The sequence below is a fragment of the Coturnix japonica genome, chromosome 4 (genome assembly GCF_054131305.1).
Source record: "Coturnix japonica strain WE chromosome 4, WE-NBRP24, whole genome shotgun sequence".
Taxonomy (NCBI): Eukaryota; Metazoa; Chordata; class Aves; order Galliformes; family Phasianidae; genus Coturnix; species Coturnix japonica.
In genome coordinates, this window is record NC_140666.1 from 63562746 (window position 1) to 63590152 (window position 27407).

Below are 27407 nucleotides of genomic sequence, written 5' to 3' on the forward strand. Positions count from 1 at the left end.
AATAATTACATTGTAGAACCATATCTCTTACCTCTTGCCAAACAACTCAAACCAGGACATGCTGAATGAGTTCATTAATAATTGGTGCCATCAATCCATGCCAATCAGTTTATATAGTTTAATAATGCAGTTTCAAACAAACTGAATAATTTTAAGTCTTAAGACAAGGTTTCTTTCAGCAGTATCATGACAATGTAGCTTGTTTTGCTTTCCAAACAAACTAGTGAAACTCTGCCAGAGGTACATCCCCAGGAGTACTGAAGCTAATAGGAATCTTCCATTGACTCTTAGTAGGTTTAGTACTTGCCTTCAATGTAATGTGACTTCAAGGTTATCAGATGTACCTGCAGTAGTAGCAGTTACTCTAACCCTGCCACAAGTGCTATTCAGGGCTTCATTGTTCTGCACTGTAAGCATCACTCAACTAATTCATGGAGTGCTAGCACATGGGATTGTATCTGTTACAGAAAATCTCATAGATCAGTTACATGCCTTACTATAATACCAGCTATTCAACCTAATCGAGTGCAGTGTGAATAACAGAGGATAGATAATGCAAGGGAGCATCACAGAATATTTTCCTTTATGAACTACTCTTTGGTTTACTTAATTATTAAAATTAAATCCACATATTAATCTGTTGTTTGCAACTTTTTCATACTATTTTTACAGGTTTTTGGGGTGTTTTTTTTTTGTTTAAGTTGGCAACAATAAGTGCCATTCCTGTAGCAGATGTTCTCAGTTCCCACACACTTAATTACAGTTTTATAACTACAATCACCAACCCTACAGCACATTGTAATGTGTTGTTTCAAAGGCCTCTGATACTTGCTCATAACATTCTGCTACTGATTTGAGCTGTACACCAACTCACACCCACGTCACAAGGAGGTAGGCTTCAGCTTTATCAGGTACTTCGTGTGAGCCTGCATATACATCCATAATGGCACACTTTGTTTAAAAATGTTCAGATAAAGTAATTATCATTATGGCAGATAACATTACACAATTTTTTGATAATATACCAGTCTACACTTAGAGCAATTTTTTCCTCTGAAGAGCTGTTTCAAATAGCTTGAAAAACGGAAATTTAACTGGAAACAAATCAAACTTTCAGCAAATTGGGCTCAGAAAGATAAGTTTACTTTGTACTTTTTCCAGATTAAAAATGATTACAAGTCGTGCATGAATTTTAGTTGCTTTTAACTAGTTGTCCAAACTGAGCTGTAACTCTTCACATGAAAAAAGATAAATGAAACAAAACCCAACAAAATAATAGCCTGAATTTTAGAGTTGCACAGCACGGACAATCAACATATAATGGAATCATAACTGCCAACTGCACAACACATCTGTAGGCTGGACCCATAGCCTTTTCAGTTCCTTTCATTCTGTAATGTATGAAAATCAGTTTTTTCAGACAAGTCTCTGTAGTCTTTTTCAGCTCACCTATGAAGAAACTTGTGCATTTTGACAGCAAGGCACACAGGGTGCTCTAGGAGCTCCAGCTCACTGAGATGCTCCCCAGTACTCCAGTGCCAGGGTGCACTGCAGGAGTAATGTGGAGATCTGCAGAGATGACCATATGAGTGAGATTATCACAGGAGTTGTAAGTGCAAAAACAAACTTTAAGTTCAAGTGTACTTTAAATTCAAGACATTAAATTCAAGTGAAAAGAAGATGACTAGAAAAGAGAAGACATGAGGAAAGAGACAGTGGCAAGGAAAGTTTTTTGTAATCTACTGAAAAAATTTCCCAGCAGTGGTCCTAAATGGAAAATAAATCATTGAGTGTCTTAAAAACCTATGGGCTATGCCTATGAAAATACAGTAAATGTAGATCTCATAAATAAGTTGTACACCTACTTTTTATGATTATGTACTTAGTAGCAACAATATTTAAAATCTGTTATTTCTCAATCATTCAATTCTATGCATGCATTTTTGAACTTTACTTGCTCTTATAAATACGTAAGTGTTCACATGAAGCAGTCAGACAGATCTGCACAGCTACTGCACAGCAAATGGACTGGGAAGTAAGCTCCTGATCCTAGGTGAAATACAACTGCAGAACAGACCCCTCACATAGCTTCAGTGAAAGGATCATGCCTATGGAACATACACATTGCCCTTGAAAAGACAGCAGAGAATCTGAAGAACTTATGGTTCTCTCCTTTCTAATAAGTCAGTGAAGGTAACAACAGCTAAGGCTACCAAGAGCATAAAATAGCTAAAAGGAGGCACTCAAGAATGATAGATTTGTACAATGCTCTTATGATAAGGTCAGAGAATTTACTGTATATCCTGAATTTGCAGAAAGCAAACTAGTCACAATTAATTAAAAAAAAATTAGATTGAAAAATGAAGTTTTACATAAATTGTTTTAGTGAAAAACAGTCTTTATGTAAACAAATACTGCCCTTTCCTTATGCCAGTATTTATTTAGTGCCAGTTCAAGATGTTTTGATTTACAGAATCTCGGAATGGCCTGGGGTGGAAGGGACCTCAAGGATCATGAATCTCTAACCCCCTGCCAGGCAGGGCCACAATAACACAATCATTCTTGCAATAATAAAGTCCACAATTTTCAAATGCTGCATTTAAGATGCAGTAGTAGATATGGCTAAGCTCTCTGTGGATATCTAAAGCAAGCTCCAAGCTTGGACCTATGTTCTAATGCTGGATTGCTTCATACTGACTTCAGCTGAGTGACATCAGCATGAACAATAAGAAGAACGGAAGGCTTTATCAATTTATCAGCAATGAATTATTAACCAAAGCTGTGGCATCCAAAAATCACTGAATTTGCTATAAATGAATCAGCAAATGCTTCTGAAACTTGAACCAGAACTACAGCTTTTAAAGAATGGGTATCTGCTCCTGTCCTTGGCATTCTAATTTTAAACTGAGCATCCTGCTGTCACTCACAATCTCAGTGCTGGCTGACAAATACACAGTAAGAAGCAAGAAAGACAAAAAATATGTACCTTGGTCATATCCTCCATCACAATTCAGTAGCTGTAGAAGTAAGGCAGCTATTATTTACCCTATTTCTAGTAATTATTAGGAAAATCTCTCCTAAATATTTGTACTTAGACAAAAGCTGGCCAGTCATGTGTAACAACTCTTCACTTCCATGAGCATAGAGAACTATGTGCTGCATGCTAAATTACTCCAAGGAGAAACTTTGCACCTACTGTAGGTACGTAATACCTAAGGCCTCTATTTTCTGCTAAAAATAAAAGGAAATAGTGCTTAAACTTGATGTCCTCAGAAGTTTTGCAGAAAATCAACTTCATTTATGTGGTATTCAATTGATACTTAAATGAGCTGAGTGAAAAGGGTGTCCTTAGTATTAACAAAAGCCTATTAGTATTAACAAAAAGCCTATTAGTATTAACAAAAAGCCTATTTGAATAATATTAGTAATAAGAAAGTCTTACAAATGAACTATTTTCTTTCAGCTTACCATAATTTTGTCTGTTTGTCCACTAACTTCCATTCTCAGAAACAGTGAAGAATGCAAATACTTCCTGCTATTTCCTCAGTTGTTATAAGCCAGTGTAGTTCAACTGAGGTCAGTGGTACCCTTTCACGCTTTAGCTTCAGATCCAACCCCTTATACACATTTACTCCTAAAACGTTTCAGATGAAAAAGCCTTGTGTGTAAACAGAAATGGCATGTTACAGAACTTCTCTCACTACTTATGACACCAAACATAGATGGGTTTTCTCATTCTCTAATTTAAGCCTTAAGAGCCTATGTGAATACAAACTGCTTCCACACAAGTGATCTATGAATACCCAGTAAACTGTGTGGCTACAGTTCATGTAAACCACAATTTGTAATAGCCTGTCTACATTAAGTGGAAGACAACATACGTTGTTATATTGCCATATAGTAAACAGAAGATGACAGAATAACAATGACAAAAGTTCTAATGCTGTCTGCAGAAAGCAGATGCAGGACATGTCTGAATGCCACATTTGCCTGCGGAAGCACTGAAGCAGATGCAGAGGCTGTTCAGTGGCTCTAAAATAATTTCTGGGTTTTGTTATTTTCGGATATTTTACAATTTTTGTTTGTCAAAAATAAATTTAGAAAGGACTTTACGTGCATTGTTTAGACTAGCTCAATCTTCTCCCATTACAGTAGTGCTATTTCCATAATGGTAAGTATGTGTAACAACTTCCTGACTTTGCTACATGAACACAGCCTGCTTCAAAGATGACGCATTTTTTTTTGTGCTATCTCAAAACAATGTGACATATCCCTCCTTTTCCCCCACCAAAAATAGGAATTATAAAAGAGTAAATGAATTCAATTTGAACTGAATGCATTGAATGCAGTTGTAAAAGTAGGCACTTGAAACAAGCAAGACTCTTGCATTTCTTCTCTCAGTGAACTTCTGTGGTCTGAAAACTGGATTGTTGCCACTTGTTTAAAGAACTTCTTCACCTCTAAGTTTTAGCACAAAGATTCACTCTTTTTAGAGCTAGGTATTACCAGAATAACTAGAAACCTGTTTCTGGTGTAGAGGATTTCATTCATAAAGATATTGTTTTAGAGATGTAACCAGGACTATATGCAAGCAAACAGCACTTTCCTCAAGGTGTGCTCCAAGGCATGGGAAAATGAAAATTCTCCTGTCCAACCAATCTCAATTTCTTATCTGAGAAAACTTACATACTACATGAGCTGATAAGCTACTTAAGAACACTATTTCTCTGTTTTTTTCCAGAAACACATGAATCTTTTATGAAGCTAGAGGACGCTAAGAAACAGGAAACAAAGTCATTTAAAAGCAGTCCTACCTTTTCTTGTAAAAAGTCAAGCATCACAGGACTGAGTTTGTAATACATCCCCACCATGGCAAGGTTATTGAACCATTTGATTTGTTTGCCAAAACATGAGTGTAGGTGAACAAAAAGCCAAATTGTAGTGAACAGCCACCTTCAAACACCTCTTGGCTGACTGTTTAGCAACTATTTTGTTTCACATGGTTTTACTTGTATGACTTATCCAGAGAGAGGGTGGGCATTAACGCTGATAACTGAGCTGTTTTCACACACTACAGTTGTCACTGTTCAAGCAGCAGATTTCCTTGAAGTATGACAGCAGGAAACAAATATGGGTGTAGCTGGACAGGCATGCATTGTTTTGAACTTCCACTGGATGCAGAGTTACCGTGTCGTGTAGAGGTCAGCACAGTCACAGAGCGTCTCTTGCTGAGCAGTGCTACCCCAAATGCTTATTTGGTTCATCTTCACAGCTCCTGTCTCTGTTTTCAGGCAGATGCGGGAAGTATTTAACACCAGAGGCAGGTTGGCAGTAGCTTTATGAGAGACATTTTCTCTGTTTTGCTTTTGAAGAGACTTTTAAATAGGTGTACAAGAGGAGCCTGGAAAATTCTTCCCAGAGGAAAAAAAGAGGTAATTCTGTAACAAGAGCTAACTTTCAGTAGTCACAAGGGACAATGTGGTGCGTACACTAACAAAATCCTCTCTGTATTACTTTAGACTGCTAAGGCTTCTGCTAAGCAAACTATCCACAAAGGATCTCAAAGAAAATTATCCGCATTATTTTAGTGTACCTGGACTCCTTTATCAAAGTCAGAACAAGGAATTGCTGTGACCTTTGACAGAACCTGTCATTTTATCGTATATATGAAACAAAATATTCTACAGAAGAGGAGGAGAAAATGCTTGCCAGAAACTGTATTGAACTTTCAGAAGTTTTATATACTTTTTCTTCCAAAAGCCAGGTCACTACTGTAAGTTTTTCTCTTTACTTTCGTGAGAGGACGAAGGAACATTAAATGATCTTTATGATCTCGCCAAGAAAATGGCAGTCAGTAATAAACAAGCTTGGGAACATAAATGGATTTTAGACACCCCTTTGAGTGCATCTAAAACTACTGCATTGCATGTAATCAGGTGACTGAAAGTGAATGTTGTAGACACGAGGGGGAACTGCATTTTCTGTAGCTAAGCTTTAGAATACTACTGCCAAGATCCATTTACAAGAAGCTGTACCAGCATCTGTTTATAGTATACTGACACAAATCTTAGCATGTGCAAGCTCATTTTTGGCACAAACTTAAGTCTACTGTAAGGTGGTGATTTTTTACAGCTGTTTTTGAAGCAGCAAACAGAAGTTACTAGAGTGATGGCATGAAAATCATGACTGAAAATAGATCAAAATATATAAACCTACCTGGCCAACTGTCGTAGGATTTTCAGCATTCCAAACTTTCTGACAGAGGCCACACAAACATCAAACTAAAGCAACCTCAGGCAGATTTCTATTCCCTTCCATAAGGTACTTAAATACATTAGCCATGCTCACACATCGACTAATAGCTTTTGAGACTCATGTTCAACAGCCATAGCTAATTTATTAGCTGTCAAAACTACCACATCACATTAACAGCTCCCAGCACAAATAACAATACAAAGGCAAATGGCCAGGGCTATAGCAGCTGTTACAGCCAGCTTTTCACACTACATATTTTCACTGGACACTTGTAATTAAAGAATCTTGGTTCACTTTTGATGGTGACTATTTATTTATTTATTTAATTTCAATTTAAGTAGCAAAAAACCCTCAAGCTACGGCACAAAACCCACCAACACTCCAGCCCCTTCCTCCTACCAGCTGTCAATGCAAGGATCAGGACCTCAATAACAAAGCATTAAAAGGCAGCCCCTGGGGAACAGCACTGTGACTGCACCTTGCCATTCTAATATAGGCCAGAGAGAGCAGAACCAAGCATTTTCGTTAGGATCTTCCAACAAAAACTACCTGGCTCAGAATTTGTGCAACACTGTTATCATGTGGCTTTCTTTCTTTCTTTCTTTTTCTATATATATATATTTTAAATTTTTTATTATTCTTTGCTAAGGCCTAGAGAAGCAAGGCTAGTTTCCTTCCTACAATTCTGCTGAATATCCTTTGATGGACATTACTGTTTCTCAGTCTGGAGGTGTTTTCCCCATCAAATAATCAAAGCCACTAATTCAATATGTGTGTCATCCACACCACAGTAAGCCACTTATGATGTAGGGCTGGCTTAGTCTCTCTTCCCCTTTACAGAACAACTGCAAGTGTCCTAAAGCAAGGACTTCATTCTGAAGCAACTTCAGTGGGACTAAATGTTTCAGAGCTCACTAGGACTGACTACTAAACAAGACTGTTCCTCACGATAGAATAATCTATGCTTGTTAAGCAGTGGTCTAGAATCATCTGAGCTGTTGTCTAATTTGCACTTCAAATGAACATAGTCTCAGGGAGAATGCTTCAGACTTCACATTATTCTTTCCAACTTCTCTTCTTTGTATTACCACATGCTGCCATTACCTTCTGCCTTCTCACAGTTGTGTAAGGCTTTTGACTGTGAACACAACCACCCTTGTGCCTAATCTCTCAGCCTCTCCATACTCATAGCCTCTCCATAACTGAAGTCCTTACACTCTTTCTTCACAATGCTTACAGAACAACAGATCATTTCAACAGAGCCAAATTTCTCATAAGGAGCCTCTATTCTCTATACAGAGGCCATCTCTCTAAATTCCATGAAGTACAGTAAACTTCTTCTAGGTCCTATGTAAAGTTCATGGTAAAACAGTACACCCACAATTACCCAGGTGGTTGCTTTTCAGTTCTGCTTGAAGTGTAGACTTCATTCAGTATTATTAAATCATGCTGATGTTGTTGCCAGTCACACTGAGGTAACCAGTGATGACAACTCTTAAATCCATGTAACAATCCCTTTCACAATCACTGATGTTTTGTCGTTGCTTTTATATTTATTATCTTCATAAAAGGAGCACACTTGCCCCATCTAATACAAAAATAGATGTGTTTTCTGATGAAATCAACTTCATGGGCATATCATAGTATATTGTGCTGATGTTTCATTGCATTTTTACACACAGCTGAGTCCAACAGGGTGCTGGCAGAGTAATAAGATTACCAGAAACCCAATCTTAAGAAAAGCATTTTGAGCTTCCTAGTACTGATAACACACTACTAGAAAATATAATTAGTAACTAGCCAGATAAGATCTGTCAGATGGCAATACAGAGTTCCAAATAAATCCAAATAAATCTACTATATATACAGTTCTACCAGGATCACCAGAACATAGAAAAAAATCAAAGTTATAAGCAAAGCAACCCTGCTCTGATGTTTTCACAACTTCATATATACTGTGTGCTTAGTTATTCTGCTCGTGAAAGAAAACTTTCTTTTTCTTCCTATTTTCAGCATTTATAGATATGGATCTCAGTGTCTAATAAAAAACAAACAAAAAGAAAACACCAAGAAAACTGTCAGCTAACTTTTTATAAAGACCTTGTGCTATGCAATTATATTTTTAATGGAAATTTTTCATTTTGGTTCTCTAGTCCTTGGACAAGTCCTGTGAATATTGCAAGCACCTACTAATAACATGCGTGTCTAATTAAATCATCCCCAATCTGCAAATCACTTTTTGTAAATAGACAACTGTTTCATGAGATTCATTAATCCCTTTCATTTAAATCTTTCCATCCTGCTTGTACTAAGAGGAAGTAAGTATTCAGATCATATTTGAGAAAGGTGTGTCAGATAGTCCTACTCCCACACAGTTTTAGAAGCGCAGAACATAAGGAAAAAGAAGAGGGAGTGCATTTTGAGTTTTCACTTTCTCATAAAAAAGCAAGAAACTAACCAATGCAGAGCAAGGCCACAAGGCACCAGATGCAATTTCTGTAGTTGTACTGAGATATACATCCTTATTTTCTAATTAGCTCTCCTCTGAGTAAACACTGAATCACAGAAAATGCAGCAGGATTCTGCTGCTACCTTGCCTGCACTGAGTATGGCTGAGGCAGTGTAGCATCTATGCAGATCACATCCCTCAAAGGAGTTTCAGTTAACCTTAGTGCTGTGACTACAGGCATTTTCACTGAAAATTCACCTTCTCCTTACTGGGCAGGTAGGCAAACAGGGTACTTCAGAGCTGGATGGTAGAAAAGAGCCTGAAAAGAGTTTCATTTCCTTGGACAGGTGAGGCTGCTGCACACCCTACAAGCCTTACCTGGAGGAAGCAAAAATCACCAAAAAACCTTTGATTTCCACATTCTCACAAACATGTCATTGTAGCTTCAAGGCGTTGTACCAATTCTGTGTTCAGGTGCTGTGTTACACTACAACTTCATGGTAACACTGCAGTGCAAATGCTACATTTGCTTAACAGAGCACCTCCTGGGATTTGGGCACACTCCATCAGGAATCGCGCTGCTCTTCTGCTGATTGTTTGGCTGCTTGGCACAGCACATGCCATGTGTACGCATGAACAAGAGGTCAAGGGGGAGCTTGGCTCCCCAAGTCATAATAAGAACTGTCAGTCAAGGAACTGACTATTTATCAACTCTAGACTTCAAGTGAAATAATAAATCTTTTTCCATATGGCACAAGTGTTCTAACATGAGACAATCTGCAAAGCGAAGATAATCTACTGCCCTCTGATATTTTCAATTAACAATTGAATTCAGGCATTTCCTGTCACAGCCCTTAATACAGCGTGTTGAGCAGACAGATGCAGCACATACCATGAAACAATGGAGTTTTCTGATTCATCTACCTGAAGTTATAAGATTGTATAACACTAGAACTGCAACAGATTTCCACTTATAACTTTCTAATTTAAAAACATCAGGACTCTGATTCAAAGTCCTCAGTACACACTCATAAATTCTGTGGTTTTCTGTAGCATATAAAAATGTGCTTTTCTGTACAGGGATGGGACTATTTCCAAGCTAAGAGTAATCATACACTGTAGGAATCTGTCAGATTTAGGCCTAGAAAAACTCCTGTTCAACAGACTTCCAGGACTGGATTGATATATAAGGAAGCAGACATTTTTTTCTTATGGTTAGCTGAGCTCAGTTCGTTTACCTTAAAAGAACTCCAAATATGTTTTTGGCAAACATAGGAACTGGAAAAGCAGCTTTAACCCTGCATTTTTGTACCAGTGCGAGTTCAGGGATATTTTTATACTTTCTGCTTTGTCAAGCATTTTGTACACACTTTTTCTTTTCTTTAATTCCTTCCAAGAAGGTCTACTCCAAATATTTTTTCCATATCTAGCCACAATATGTTGTTTCTTTTCTAAGAATAAACAGTAATTCAGTTTACAAAAATGTCAAACTCTTTGATGTGAACATATCTTTATATAGTAAAAACATCCAAAGCTGTCTTAGTCTGGTATGTTGTTATGAAGGGGCAGCCCTGTTAGACAGGAACATATAAAGTCTCACCTCTGTGCCTGGGAAGATCATGGAGCAGATCCTCCTAGAAGCTATGCTAAGGCACATATGAGACAAAGAAGTGATTCACGACAGCCAGCATGGCTTCACTTAGGGCAAATCTTGCCTGACCAATCTGATGGCCTTCTATGATGGAGTGACAGCCGCTAAGGTGATCAGAGGGCTGGAGCACCTCTCCTATGAGGAAAGGTTGAGAGAAGAGAAAGCTCCAGGGAGACCTCATTGCAGTCTTCCAGTACTTGGAGGGAGCGTTTAAAGAGGAGAGGGAACAGCTGTTTATGAGGGTGGATAGTGATGGGATAAGGGGGAATGATTTTAAACTGAGACAGGGGAAGTTTAGGTCAGAGATTAGGAGAAAGTTTTTCATACAGAGGGAAGTAGCACACTGGAACAGGTTGCCCAGGGAAGTTGTGGATGCCCCATCCCTGGAGGCATTCAAGACCAGGCTGGATGTAACTCTGGGCAGCGTGGTCTAGTGGTAGTTGGCCCTGCATATTGCAGGGGGTTGAAACTAGATCATTATGATCCTTTTTAACCCAGACCATTCTATGAGTCTATGGTTCTATGATAAGTCTAACTCCCCTACATACCTGATCAGTCATATAGAAATTCCCAGTAGGAACCGCAAAATTACCTATTCTTTGCTTCTTTTATTTATTTTTAGCTTTATTAAATAAGAATTCATATCTTTGATTCTCAAATTGCTCATTATGTATTTAAGTGTTTACAGAGAATGGTATTTAGCCATATTCTATTTCAAGTTAAAAAATAAAATAAAATAAAATGTTAGCGGCATGCTTTCCTGAAGTGAACAGCCATTACTGATGGCTTCAAGAAGAGACCCCTGACCCCAAAACACATTTACCTTCAGCAATTAAATAAGTAACAACTTAAAAAATATAGATGATGGAAACCTCCCAAGACACTTGGAGAACAAGATGGCATCATGTGCAATATCAAATTACTTGCGGGAACGCTGCACATAAACAATTCATATTGTATACTTAGTAGTTTATCACATACAAGTGATAGCAGCACTAGCTGCTCCAATAAGACAGAAATCAAAAGAAAAACAAATATTTGTCTATAATTCTAAGAACCGGAAAACTCCCTGTGAGTCATCCTGTGAGTGGTGTGGCCCAAGATTTTATGCATCTTCTTTTGGTACTGCTTTCTATAACTGACAAATATTGCAGTATCAGATAGACTATGCTTATTAGAAAAAGCAATGAGAATGGATAGGTTACTAAAAATGTTTTGCTAAAAGCCAACAAATTCAGAACAAAACAGCCAGCAAGAACAGACAAATAAGTCAAAACCTTCATGATTATTTAGAGAGACACAGTACAGTCCTTGAAGAGAGATTGCACAAGCAATTTCTTAATAAATGAGAGATGTACATGAAGATGCCAAAGCCTGCTGTCCCATTTTTTACTTAATGTCTAAAGACACAACCAGATAGGTACAGAAAATTATCCTAAACCTTAGATTGGGTTTTGATTACCTGAAGATCCTAGACATGTAATAAACTGAGTTTAGCATGTACAGCTTTCAGAGGGTATGTAACATACAATTGCTTATGGCTCAGAAACCCCAACTTGGCCTAACTCCTAGCTTACAAGTTGCTAAAGCAAACTAAAGCAGAAAAGATTATTTCTAATCCTAAGAAAAGCATAGCTCTAACATTTTACCTAAGCACAGCTTACTAGTGCAGGTATGGCTCACTTTCCTTCCCTAGAAGTACCACACCTTCTTGTTTGCACATATACATGTCCCTACGGACTTGAAAGGAATTTCAGAAATTTCAAGCTCACTCTCTCATCTGGGAAAACATAGAAGAGGCTGTATTTCTGCACTGAAGTCACTAAATTCTGGCAGCAGAGACATGGTCTCTGACTCTATAACATTTTTGAAGCAGTTTGGTCTATGTGATAAATGGAAGTGTGCCACTTTACCCTACCAGTCAGAGAAGCCTAAAAAGAAAAAGTGTGTAATTGCATCACATTTAAGTCATAGAGCTCTCTTCCTCTTTATTTATTTATTTATTTATTTCTGTTGAGGCTAAATATGCATGTGCTTAACATCTGACCAAATTCTTTGTTAAGATTCTAGAATCAAAGGCAAAGCAAGGAGTTTGGACAAGTGTTTTTAAATAAACAATCTGCACACATCCAACTTCTTGCACTGCATGACTTTTTGAAGCCAGGAAAAATTATGCATTCCTCTGCACAGAACACGAACACCACAACATGTGGGAATATAAACAAATTCTACTGCATGATTCCATGAATGTGCAGGAACAAGATTCCATTTCATTTTTTGAATATGGACTCCATAAAATGTATAAATGTATATAAATGTTTATTTATAAATAGTATATGTTTAACAACTCAATGAAATATTGAGCACACGTAACTATATGGCTATAATTATGTGCCTCCATCCTGCAACTGCATGCACATAAAATATATAAACAGAAGAAAACCTGCATACAGACATAATAGAAACCTATACACAGCATACCAATATCAAACATCTGAAAGACTATGATTCAGGGCCATGAATTGCTTGTTAGAGTGCACTTGATATTTTTAATTAGAAAACAATTATACGTAGCATAATAATGAAGAAAAGAAACTAAAACTTTCTAAATGTCTTAGGAAAATCTCTGGATAAAATTACAAACTTTGAGATTATAACACTTCTGCAGCTCAAGAGTTAGCACAATGTCTTGTGCTAACTCAAGACATTGGCCCAGAGACAACATTTGTTTTTTCCTGTTCAGGTGACAGCAGTTAAATCTCATGGGATGGTTTAACTCATGAGAACCTCTTGAGCCAACCTCTGCTAAGAAAAACACCAGACCTAATGCTTCTGTAGAAGGCAGTGAGAAGCAACATTTGAAATAGTTGAAAAGCCTACAGACATGTTTATGGAACAAATTACAAAATGCCATCTAGCAGCCCAGCTAAGGTCAAAATACACAATAAAATTCTGAAGATGGTGACAATCAGGGTATGGAAAAAAAATCATTTCTGTTTTTGTTTGTATGACTGATATAATAGTTCGAAAAGCAAATTAAAAATCAGAATTGCTGATGTCATCTGAAGGGAGGCATGTAAGATAGGAATGAATTAAAAACAAAAAAAGTACATTGTCCATACTTTCTTGAATATTTCTATACGCCATAACTTTTTTTGAGTGCAGAAAATTTAAATATAATTCAGCTATAAAAGGTGGCATAGTGTCAGGAACTTCATTTATTTCAGATCACTTATTTCTACCATGATATATAGTTCTTTCATTCTGAGAGGCATACTGAACAAATTCAATATACTTTATTTTAAAACTATATGTATGATTTGTATCTCAAAATTGGGTTTAAAAAAAATACAAAAAAAACCTTTTAAAAATAGTTTTAAAATATTTCATGCCAGCCATTTCACATGGAAAACAGAAATGAAATCTTAATCCACTGCTCCAAAATTCACATTATTTGCATTATGCAAAAAACATCTGTTAAGGGCTCCAATTCTTATCACAAACTCTTCTTGCAAAATTGAAGCAAACCCCTTTGAGATGATCAGAAAGTTACACCGCGAAAGTAAAAAGCCCTTCAACTGAACTTGCCAGAATCACACGTCACTAAAAGATCTGATGCATCATTGCATCTCCTCCTTTAACCACTTGAAAGCATTGGCTGATCATATAAACTAATGTAATCTTACCAATAAAAGGAATTCAGAATGGAATGGAAACACAGTTTATTTGAACATTCTAATAGTGAAAAATCATTTTACTCTTCAGCTTCTACTTCTTTCTGTTTGGAAAAATAATGTCCCTGTGACTATACAGGATTACATTGTGTAGTGATTTCCTATTGACCAGTTAACTGTGTGGCTCAGAACATGTCAAGGTCATATATTTTTATGCCAAGCCACAGCTATATCCATGAAGTGCTCCATCAGCTACATAAAATAGGACAGAATATCACTGATACCTTGTTAATGAAGAATTTGCTTCAAATCAGTGCAGTCCTCTGATAGGCTCTCACTGGAATACACAGGAACTGGGGAAAAAAGAAAAAAAAAAAAAAGTTGAAACTTTATGGTTCAAAAAACCTTAGTGTTTTTTGCAATAGTTTAATTCATAATCAAAATATATCCTTCCAAGGTTCATAGAATCATAAAATTGCTCAGGTTGGAAAAGACCCTAAAGATCACTGAGTCCAACAACAATCCAACCATACTACCCTACCTCTAACAACCCTCTGCTAAATCATTTCCCTGAGCACCAAATCCAAACAGTTCTTAAACACATTCAGGGATGGTGACTCAACTACCTCCCTGGGGAGCCTATTCTTGTTCTAAACAACCCTTGCTGTAAAGAATTTTATCCTGGTATCCAACCTAAACTTCCCCTGGTTGTAATAGCTGAGTATAGTTTGGGACAGCCTTGACCCAGCCCATAGATGAGTACACCCAAGTGCATACAACAACATGTACTTACTGCTTTTCCAGTGAAAATTAGCAATGTTATACCCAAAGAAAAATCAGATGTAAATGGAGTATTTGGATAAGCAAATTGGCCAGCATATCAGAAGTGATGTACACAGTTAGTATAATATATATGAAATGACCTGTATAATTACAGGCCATGTTTGAAAACAGATCCTGTGTCTTTACAAATGTTCTGTATGCCTCTGTGCATGCTACTACTCAACATGACCTGAAGTGTAGGTCTCTGCAGATCTTACGCATGAGTGTCTTTACATTCACTAGTCCAGCTGTCATGAATTTTGCCTTCTAGCTACTATACTTAGATGCTCATCAGACATGCTTATTTGTATTTAGATATGGAGTGCTACTAGTTCAGCTGCTGTACTCAGTGAGAAGTTTTTAACAGCAGTTGTTGGACTGTAATGATATTAAGCTCATATATCTAAAGGAAAGAACATTCTTGATGAAAAAAATGAGGTATGTTTTTTTCTTGTCCTAAAGGTGAGATTTTAGAAACTCTAATATAGACTCTAAAAAAAAAGACTCTGCAGTTCCTCTTTTTTTCTCTCTCTCTTTTAAATGAAAGAAAGTTTATTACAATGTACTGAAGAAGTTGGCCTTTTTGAACCTCATCCCATTCACCTCAGCCCAGCAATCCAGCCTACCCAGATCCCTCTGAAGGGCTTCCCTACCCTCAGGCAGATCAACGCTACCTCCCAACTTGGTGTCATCTGCAAACTTACTGAGGGTACACTCAATCCCCTCATCTAGATCATCAGTGAAGATATTAAACAAGATGGGCCCCAGTACCGACCCCTGGGGGACACCACTTGTAACTTGGTAGAGTTGATGAACTTCTTAGTAATTGTTGATTTGTATTCAAATCAACATTGGATTCAAAAATTTCCATACATAAATACCTATGCCCATGACAAGCAGTCATGCAGCTTCTGCATTTTTTGAATGTGCCTCCTATAAAAACATCAGAAGTCTATTCTGCGCATCATCAATATTAAGTTCCAAAACATATTCCTGCTATACCTCAGGTAAAGTTGGTCAAGTAGAATAATGTCTGTACAAAACTTAATAAAACTTAATAAGACATCCCCATTCTGAAATGAAACACTTTTTGGAAAGTCTTTGTTTTCAAGGGCCACAAAATTCCCCACTCCCTTATTTTCCTTTAACAATTACCTTATCTGACCTGGTTTCATTCTGAGGTCCTCATGTCACTAACTTAGACCGTTAATACAGTTAATTATAAAGCACTCAGGAACCATGCTCAACAGGATGAAAAGCACCACACAAAATCCTGCATTTAGTCTCCTGGGAATCTGGAACCAACCTTTTTTTTTTTTTTTTTTTTTTATCATGGAGAGCCCTCAGTGACTACACTGCCGCACTGCCGAGCACTTTTATTTTATTCTGGCTTGCTTACAATTGCCTCATTGTAATACTATGTCTGTCCTTGTGCTAAAATAGTTACCAGATTACATGCATTTGGGAGATATGAGTGCAGACAACTAGACTGCTGTCACTAACAGACCACACAAAACATTTAACCAGTGAGAGAAGACCTAAGGGTCTGCATGCATTTGTTCCATCCAAAGATAGTGCTTGTATTACAGCACCCTTATTAAACCTGAAAACATGCAATCTCTTCTCAATTCTTACATGCTGAACAATGTGAACCATTGACAAAGACAAACATAGAAGTTACTCAGAGAAGATTTTAACAGCTAGCACATCAGGATCTCATGCACAGATGCTCTAATTTTTTAACTTGTCACTTTACTTCCAGGGAAGAAATTACTAAGAGACTGAAACTCATATCATTAACATACTGCACGCACAGCCATCAGGCCACTCACAAACAATTTTTTCACCTTCTTTTTTTGTCCTCAATTTCAGAGGGACAAAACAATTGCTTTCCATAACTTCAGTGGTATTCCATGCAGCATTTTAAATCTCACTGGCAAATAGCTGACCCATTTCCAACACTTCCATTTACATTTAAAAATTTGAAGGGATGCCACAGACTTCAATGCTTAATTTTATCTTCATTAGTTTGCAAAGATAATTTCTTTGAGGTTTGGGGACAGTCACAGAATTTAATTTCCTTTGAGCACTGCTTCACGGGTTTTAGTGAATGCTTGCCCTAATTTTGACATTTATCATTAAAAAGAAGCCACAATGCCCTTTGATCACTGTTTTGAATCTGGAGACACTGTTCTGGAATTGACTTCCCCCTCTCTCCCCCAAAAAAATATGATTGCAGTTCCTCTCTCTGAATCTTGAAATGAAGCCTCAGAATATATCTAGAGAATGTTACACAAGCAATGAGCATCTCCAGACCACTGCTGGCTGATAAATCTTTTCATTCACCTTAACTGTATCATTCTTGTTTGGTTTGTTATCATGGACTACTACACCAGAACACTAGAGATGTAGTGCACAAGATCTTCACATGTAAAATACATCATCTCACTTACAAGCTTTCTAATACTTGTATTCATTAGATGTGTCAAGTAACACTTTAGAACATATCGGGAGACATAATATTCCCAGGCAATTTAAGTTATCACTTTAAAAGAGTACTCTTTAAAATAAATTTTGATTTGTATGCATAAGGACAGTGGAAAAATGACACAGTAAGTAAATAAAATTTTTGTTTAGAAGAAAAACATTCCACAAGGAAAAAATCTCTGTGCAGGTTTGTTCAACCATGCATGCCTCATGTTTCTACCACAGCACATTACCCACAAACAATTTCTCCATCACTGATTGCACTCAGTTCTTAATGCTTAATAAATATTTGAGCCTAATTGAACTTAATGACTTTGTCAGCCTTTGAGATGGCACCGCAGACCAGCAAAAGGCTTTTTTTCCTCCCACTGACTTTTTTAGTGCACCACCTGATTTAAAAGCAAAGTTCTGAGAACCTGTTTAAAGATAAGTGAACATGGAAAAACTCTGTTTTCGTTATCAAGAAATACCAAAAGGGGCAAGTTAGTTATGCAAAACATGTTGCTTTCAAGAAGACTGCATTACATACATCCCAGCTACCAAAAAATTCTAACTGACAATCAAAATCTGCTACTTGAAATGACATCCAAGTATTAATCCATAAAATCTCCCAACATATTCTACGATTGATTATGCAGTTGCAATTGAAGAGACAGCTTATTTTTGTTAGTTGTTTTGCCAGATATATTTCTACAGCTTGCACTCAGGTTTAACTGTTCATTTTGAACAGTTATGGATATATTTCCCGCTTTAAGAAAAGAAATAGCCACTTTTTCAAATGCTGGGTTGGATTTGTCTGACCACCGCTCATTTCTAAGCTACCCCCCCCCCCCCCCCCCCAAAAAAAAAAAAAAAAAGAAAAAAGAAAAAAAAAAGACTGGCATCTTAATTGGCAGCCCCAGAACAGAGGGGTTTTGCATGCTTGCCTTGGTTCAGTTTCCCCTCACACCCACTCCACAGACGTGTCATATCAAGAGAAATATGTATCACATGCACTCCAACTTCTGGAGCCGGTCGAGAGAACTTTTATCTTAGGGATTTGGTTCCATACCATTAAAAACTGGTACAACATTTGGCACATTTTCTTCCAGTAAATCATACCTTTGTGGTATAAGTTTTGATGCATTTCTGGTACCATTTGATGATATCATCTCCATTTAATTTGAAACACCTATTCAAAGCTTGAAAATATATTCCAATAGTCCCATTCTCAGAAATGAGGCTAGTTCCAGAGACACGGGTTTAATATTACATTTTAAATTCATTTTTAAGGATTTTACTTTGAAGTACTTAATTGTCTTCTGTTAAATGGCTGATACTGGCAATACTGCTGAAATGGGCTGTTTCTGGAATTGCTACATGCATGCAATAAAATAAATTAAAACCACTGTAGATGCCTGATGAAACAACTTAAAACGCTTAGATTAAATTTGTTTTAAGCACTTTTTTTAATTATTATTTTTTTTAATATAAATGATTTAGACTAATTTTCATCTATCAACAACTCAGCTTGAGGGAAGAATGTTGTATCTGATTGGTTTATATTTTTTTCTGTCATTGCTCACATTCTCTTTTGCCTACTGCATAACCTCTGAGATTTCCTACCTGTTGCATGAGAAATTTCTAAACCTGACAGGACTGAAGTCTACAGTAAAAAAAAACATTACTGTGTCTGATATGAATAAGCAAGTTCATTATGCACAGTATGGGTCTAAAAATATTTGATTTTTTGGTATCTGACACTATTTTAAATATGATTTGTGGAGTCTATATACGAAGCTACTTTCATGTTTATGGGTAAGCTGCAATATGGAAATTATTCATGTACCTGACTTGCATAAGGGATTGCAGAAAGTCCCTAAAGCTATATGTATATTCTAAGAGGACTATTAATTTGTTTGTTTGTTTGTTTTAACTTCAGTGCAAAATCATCAGAACAGTAACTTGAATCCATTTATTGTCCAGTTTTTCCTAGAGAGCAAATCTTAACTGGGGATTGAAGTGTACTTCTATCACTGTTTTTTCTGGTACAATTGTACTTTGAATTTCATATTTCACCCTTTTTCATTTTTTTTTCTTTCTTTTTTTTCTTCTCCTCCTCTCTGGATGGTAGGAGGCCTGGTTGTGATTTATTTTAGAAAATCAGTGGTTAACTGTGAGCTGCGTATCAAGTAACTATGTAGCTAAAGATCCCTTTTGTATAGCTCTATTTTATGATTTGATACAGAAGTCCTCTAAAATCATGTTGTTACAGAAGCAGCACAAGAGTGACTGTATTTATGACTTAATAGCAACCTTGTAACCACCTTACCTACTATCTGGGGTAGTACCCAGTTGCCTTGACAAAAGAATAAATGGATACTTAACTCTGCTCGGGAGGCTGGGAAAGCTGACAATCATCCCAGTTTTATACTGTGTTGAATATCTACTGGCTTGCCATCTATCTACCAGTTTTTACTGTACAGTGATGTAAAATGGCTATTGTCTAAACTAGACGTTCTTCATGAGGTCACTTAGTTCACCTGACTAGCTTGTAGAAAGTGCTTTATATTATACAAAGTCATTATTTTAATCACCTATCTCACAATTGAGCAGATTTTAGGACTCAAATAATATGGGAAGATGTTGTTTATTTCAGGGAGTTCTTCCACTACTTTGGTATGCTCTGTAATACTGTACCTCATGACTAATTTATTTGTGTACTGCTCTTGTGCTGCCTGTGCTGTAGCAAAGAAAGAAGTGATGCTAGCAATTTTATTTGTGTAGGTCGAGATGTAGAGGTCATCATCACACAAACAATTTTACTTGAAGAGAACAAAAGAATAAATGCACTGTGTGAAAAACAAACTTGCCTCATTTTTCCTGAAATACAATCCTTCAGTACTGACTTTGAGTCAGACAAACTCCAGGAAAAGTCAAGACCCTAGCCTTTAAATTACTGTCAGTAGGTATGTTCTCCATTACCTTGTGGTAAGGACAGATAATTTCTCCAAGTTTCTGCCAAAGCAAATGTCAGAATCTGGCCAGCCCTTTGACAACACTGACTGTTCACATGTTCAATTAGCCACCCTGGGAGAACAGTCCAAGGAGGTAAGTGTTAGCCTTTTCCAATACCATCCTTAACTTCTGCTGTAAAAGTTAATGATAAGGAGAATGTAATAGAAGTGTTAATGGAATTTAAGCTTTTTTCTTGTTAAATTGTACACCTAAGGATTTTTAGAATGAGTACCCCATGGAATAAAGACGTAGTTAAGACTACTGATCTGAAACAAATAAGAAGGAAGAGAACAAAGTCATGTTTCTGTTTCCTATAAAGTGTACTGAGAACGCTATCCAGTTTTAAATATGGTCCAACCCTGTATAGGATGCATTTTCTCTTTTGCTTTCACTTCCCTTTCATCAGGCCTACTGATCACTTGAGGTGGGGTGAGTTGGACTCATCTACTGTTCCAAATGAGAATCAATCCAGAAAGCTAAAGCCTACCTTAAAGTCACTCCTAGGTTTAGCTGCCTACTTTGGTATGACATAGTAATAAGACTGAAAAGATAGCCTATTATAATTTCAATCACTCTTCTCTTAGGTTCATACATTTCCCACTAAATCAGTGGGATTCTTTTGAAATAAAAGTATTATCAATAGAAAAATAGGAGAACTGGACAATGTTTGCTTTGACAGGGTATAAGGTAAATATTTAATATACTCCAGGCAGGATAATAAGTAGATCAAGTTCATTAACATTCACATATGAGCTCTTTCTACCAGTATTTCCTTCAGCCTGTATGTTGTCCAGAGGAACCAGTGGCTACCTAGGGAACTGATCTCTTCTCACCTATGCTGAGCAGTGTACAGGCTCATAGCATTTACCAAGACCCAGCTCTGGAGACCCATTTTGAAGGTTCAGAACTCACAGGCACAACATCAGCACAGAAAAACAAATTACTGTACAGAAGGTCTCCACAAAAGAATCAAAGTCCTCTGCTCATTCAGGCAATGTGATTGTATCCTAGTGGTGAATGAGCAAAATATTTAACAGTCACATAACACTGTAGGTCAGTAGTTCTCAGGGCAGGCTTTAATTACCAAAATGCTAAATTATGTCACAATTAAAGAATATTCAGTTCAAAACCTCATACAGTCTAGGATACCATAACCTTCTTGGCCACAAGAGCAGCCAAAGTTTCTGCCAGTCCTGACCAACACACTAATTCCACTTCATAATCCCAGCAGTACCAGTCAAGCGTATAAAATCTCACTCACCTACAGAACACTGACTTCAAGATTGTCTCAATTTTTAACAAACACTTAACAGTATTTATAGGCCCCCTGGTGCAAACATGCTTATTTCAAAGTATACTGAACCCACCTTCATTTTGATAGCAGGTGCATGCAATTTTTGAAACATTTAAGCAATAAGCAAACTGCATATTTTCCGTCAAAGATGGAATGAAATTAATGCATCAAATGAACAAAGATATTGAACATGCCGTTTCTAAAAGTAATCTGCTAAAAAGCAGTCTCATTGTCAGCTCTGTTCACTAGCCTGTTCAAGCAGTTCAACTTGACCCATGCCAGGTTATGTACATTGACATTCCTACCATCTCTTTCAAGTGATAATTCAATTGTTAGAAATGAACTACTTTGCTGAATGGAAGATTTGGAATCCAAACTTATATACATGGTTTTGAAGCATTTCACTACATCTAAACATAAAGCAGCAAAAACTAACATTTCCAGTAAAATCCTTTACTAGGACAATATTTATCTCAGTTATAGGATAACTATTTTTAACTAGACCTTAATAAGGAGGCATAGTAGATACAAAAGTAAAGGGAACACTTTAAATGATAAAAGCAATACTAAACGTACATTCTCAATGGGAGATGAATTACATTACCAACCTAGAATCGGCTGCTTGCATCTGTAAGCCAGGAAGAGAAACTATCACTGAACACGGACCCACAACAGCAGCAGTGAGAGAAGATGATGAAGTCAGTGCAAAAATTCAGGCCTTGACTTGACTCTAAACTGAAAAACCAAGAGAATCAGCTTTGACTTCTCACAGTCCTCATCATGAGCACAAAGAAGATCAAAGTAAAAATATTGCAATATACCCCAGAATAATCAATGAAAAAGTATCGTTAGAGTAATAATATTTTCATGGTGGAAGCATTCATTAAGTACATTACTAATTTAAAAAAAAAAAAAGGAAATATTTTTAATTTTACATTTCATCCTCATTACTGATCTTGTTTTTTGTTTTTGTTTTTTTGTTTTGTTTTTTTTTTTTTTAAATTGTCTCTAGTTGTCTAGCTATCATATCCATGGAATGATAAACACAGCCCAAGCAGCTGAGCCTTTACCACATGATCTCAAATATTTCTGTCTTGTTATGGCTCCAGCTAGTCAAAAGATATTTTCAGCAAAGGTTATCAAGTTCTGTATTCCATTAGATAGCATTACATTGAAAAAAAATAATAAAAAAATCCTTGTAATCTGAATGTCACTTTTATATCTATTGCAGCAGTCAAGGCAAAATTATTCTGAAGAATATTTGATGAGTAATCTGCAGTGTCCAGATAAGCCCATTTTTCATGTAGAAATTGATTTTTTCTTGTGTTAGCTTGTTGTCTTTTCTATTCCCTTACATCCCTACCCATATTTCAGTTTAGGACCTAATTCTGAAATCAGATAATTGTCGTGAGGGTCATTATATTCATGAATAAACCTCATTTACAAAGACCCAAAGACATCTACCTCAGAAGGAGATCTTTATGTTGAAGATCTTAATATATGAGACATTAGTTTAATCCTCCATATTCTGTCTGTAGCTTCATCCTTTAGAACCATGTGCAAATCCAGTGCAATTACAACTAGCCCACTCTGTCTTGTAAATGAGGAATTGGATTTGAAATGTAATTAAGCTCCATATATTGCCTAGAAAGAATGTGCTGGATTTCTGTCACAAAACATGTTTGGAATAAATAGTAAAATCAAAAACATCCCAGAGATGAGATATAGCAGTTTAAATTCCTTGCTTATTCCAGACACAAAAGAGGGTATGACTGGACTGTAATTCCATGCAGTCCCAACACAGTGTTGACTGCCTTGCCTACATAGAAGCACTGGTGTCAAATAGACTAAAGCCTTTAATTTACTTAATTCAGAACCAATACATATGTTCTGGTAACAGTTTATGATCATGACTTGCCTGAATTAAACTCAAAATAGCAACCTAGGTATGTGCACACTGTTATCTATTTTTGGTTTGATCATTTCCCCACGCTTTGTTTACAGCCAAAACTATACATTAGTAAAGAGATGTAATCTATGCCTAGTAATTCTTAGTGTCTAGTTCAAAATAACCTGCTCTCATCATTCCTTGCTTCTACACAGAATAGAACACTTTACTGTAATTGAAGTATGTACATTATACACAGAAAATAATCACATAGTGAGTTTTATCTGGGTCAGCATGAAAAGCAATGACACTAGGCCAGTAACAGCAGAAATATTTAAGAAATTCTGAACTGACTGAATCTGGCCTATGACTGGCATGCCATAGTTTGTAATAATACCACAGCTACACATGAAGAGCCAAGCCTGCTATCAAGATCTAACCTGAGTAGCCTTACACTGAATTTTGAGTTTATTTGTCCACTTGCCCAAAGCAGAGTGCTGATCTGGAGGGTCACTAAAATCTATGATTGTCTACAAGCACCAGTAGTTCTCAGTGCCAGGGCTTCCAACACCACTTGATTGTTACAGTTTAAGCAATGCATAACAATTTTCTTTGTTCCTCACTTTCATAGCAGTGAGGGATATTTGTATATTACTATATATTTGCAGTAATAATTTCTGTTTTATATAGGTGAAACGAAAATTTCTGTATTATTTGAACAGCTATGTCAGAATCAATACATTTCCATCAACTCAGTGCATGTAGTAGATATAATCAATACTGCTCGTTATGCAACTTAATGAAATTTTAATCCATGTAATTATTTTTTTCCTCACTTGAGAAAGACAGCTACTGCTGTGACTTTTCAGAAAGGAATTAGAAAGCAAATTACAGCTGTTAAGCATTACAATGTGTAACATGCAATGGAACATGAAAAGTATTCAATAGTTGTGAAAATAATTGTGAAACTACAGAGATAGAAATAAAAAGCTATATATTAAAGATGTCTGCCAGAGATACTGTAGTTCACAAGAGAAATGAAAAGGGGAAGATTTATGAACAGAAAGATTGTCCAAAAAGTCATAGAATAGATAAGGTGCACACACTTTATGCAGGGTGCTGCATTGTTGTTCTGTTAAGATTTCTTTTTCTGTTCATTGTGGAACACAGCGTATCACTACTGTGCACAATAACTCACTTGGATATAACAGCTTCTATGTAATTTGAATGGATGCATAAGAGGAAGTGTCAAACTGAAAGGGGGAGGAAATTAAAAACTGAGTAAAAACAAAAATATCTTTCAGCGCCTACAGTGTCAGAATCAGAGATATTATTTATGGGGAATTCAGCTTTATATTTTTCCAATATTACTGCTGCCATATAAAGATGCAGTCTGTGCAGAAGAAGATGCTCATTTTAAAGCCTACCTCCTTTCTCTTTGGAGAGGAGCATGTGATCAAGGGAAGCACACCTCTGACTACAGAAACAGAACAAATAAATCCAGAAACCTCTAAAGAAAAACAAATTTAGACTTCTCCAATCAGTCTGGCAATTTATGCAAAAGCAGAAAGATAACTTTGAGTTCATACAAGACAGGGAAGTAACATTTAAATTAACTGACCAGAAAGGTAGAAGTTTCTAACAATGAATACTCAAGACTATTCTATAAATCCATAGTAGCAGGTGTTAGAGACAATAGGTCCATTCTGGTTTTTCAGATTAATTGCCAGATAGGTATTATTTTATGAATAAATATTTTAGAATAAGCTATTCAAGCAGCTGACTCATATGCCTTTCCAACTTACACTGTTGCTTGTTCACCTGAAAAGGCTTTACTCAAAGGAGCCAAGATTTCCACTAGAAATGGTGGAACTCCAATAAACTTCTTGGCTGAACATATACAATTGCTAAGAATAAACTTTAAAAATTAAAACTCTATTTTGGTGCAGGATTTGTTCAGATTCTGGTTAGAAGTCTGTTCTTGGTTCATTTCAGCTGCTCTAGACATTCCTTACTACTACTACATGCAATTTAATACATATCTGCACAGACAAAAATGTTTCTTGATCAATCATTTGGTTTTATAAGCAAACATTTGGCACAGCTCACTACAGAAACTTATGCACTGTAGATCATTTGGATGAGACTTCCAAAATCACAGGATGACAGATCAACACCATGCTGACCAGCCGCCTGTCACTTAACTGTTTTGTTATAAAACCACCATGCAGTCAGCTGTTACAAAGCAACAAGCCACATAATTATTCCCAAGTCAGGGGATTTGTGTTTATTCAATTTACATAAAGAAGGGAAGTTCATTTTGAAGTAAGAGGGAAGTGCATGGCAACCTTTGTCACTAGCATACACAAGCCTCATGGAGCATCAAGTTCTAGGCTTGGAAACAGCTCAGCACTGCACATTTGCAGCACATTTATACACTCTTGAAGAGTTTAGATATGTTAATCTAGTTACATTTTTGAGATTTTCAATTCCAAGTGTTTTTTTTTTTCTGACCTCCTCTTCTCTCAAATGGCACTTTATGGTGTGTTTTTGGAAGCATCATCCTTGAGATGCTAATTCTGAATTTCAATTCAAACAGTAGATCAAAAGCAACACTTCTTCAATTTCAGTAAGATATTCATTTCATGCAAAGCCATTACAGTACAATATTCTGCGTGAATGTAACACTGTTAGTTACTCCAGGAAATACCAATATGAAGTGACAATCTATCTTTAAATGTTTAATTCCTACACTGCAAGTGGGTTTCTAGACTATGGCTATTTTTATTTTTAATATTTTAAGAGAGGTTTTTCAAATACATTCAGTATTTGCTTAATTTTGCTTCCAGAATGCTAAGGCCAGTTTTATCCACTGCTTTTCACGAAGTCAGAAGAAGTCTCTGAATATGCTAGAATGTTCCCAAACTCTAAACCATAGTATTCTCCTCATTTTCAACAAAGTTTAAAGTTTCGTTCTCTGTTTTAAATTATTACTTTGAGTAGAGCTGTAATTTTTCAAAAATGGGATGTAGAAACCAAAAGATAACTTTACACCATTTGGAGGTCCATTGGCCTGTGACAGCAAGTTTCTACTGCCTTTATTTGGTTAACAAACATTGAAGAAAATTTCTAAATATGGAACTCTGTTTCTTGAAGGCAATAACAACCACAGAAAGAAATAAGTCTACTGATAGGAACTCAACAGCACTGAAAGTCTTGGAGTAATGAACACAGTAAAACTAGGCCTCTAAATTTACTGCTCTTCAGGTAAGTCCTTCCACATGGGCAACAGAGCTTGTCTTCCTTTTCTTGTCTCCTCTTTTTTTCCCAGGGAGGTAAATAAGCTCGGAACCCTACTATCTCTGCTGTCCTCTCTTCAATGTTTAACTTTCCAGCCTGCAGAGGAAAGATCTGCTGCTTTCTGCAAGATCCAAGAACTGACAGAGATTTTGGGTCACATGTAATGAATCCAGCTGCACAAGGATAGAACCACTAACACATTTGTTGCCTATCTAGGTGGTTTTTTTTGTTTGTTTGTTTGTTTGTTTGTTTTTGTGACTTTTGGGTGCAGATTAGGGAAGAGATATGCACATGTTAAGAGTTTTCTTTAAAAGCAAAACAGACAGCCTATCCAGTTGTGCTTTTAAATGAAACAATTCTAAATGATTTTCAATAGGAGAGGAAAAAAACCTTTCTGTGTAACAAGTGATTAGCAGTCTCAAGAGTCAAGGAAGCCTAAGTTCTCAAGTTGCCTCCGGTAATAAAGAAGGCATAGCCTTCTAAACAGCATTAAACATTTAGGAATGTAAGCCACTAATGAAACATACTAATTCTTAAGCCACTAATATACAGAGACAAATGAAGTCCTACACACAAACATAAGCAGGCAA

The 27407-nt window shown here is 36.5% G+C and overlaps 1 protein-coding gene across 50 annotated transcripts in view; it reads right to left on the bottom strand.

Moving 5' to 3' along the window:
* SORBS2 (sorbin and SH3 domain containing 2) overlaps positions 1-27407 on the bottom strand; it is a 133355-nt gene that overhangs the window by 80426 nt on the left and 25522 nt on the right. For 45 of the 50 annotated variants that reach the window (XM_085547147.1, XM_015862066.3, XM_015862061.3 and 42 more), the window contains exon 3: positions 14314-14382. The gene's annotated coding sequence lies outside the window, so the exon portion shown is untranslated. Of the gene's footprint in view, positions 1-14313; positions 14383-22237; positions 22365-27407 lie in introns of all 50 variants that reach the window. The other 5 variants (XM_085547135.1, XM_085547148.1, XM_085547123.1 and 2 more) reach the window with 1 other exon arrangement.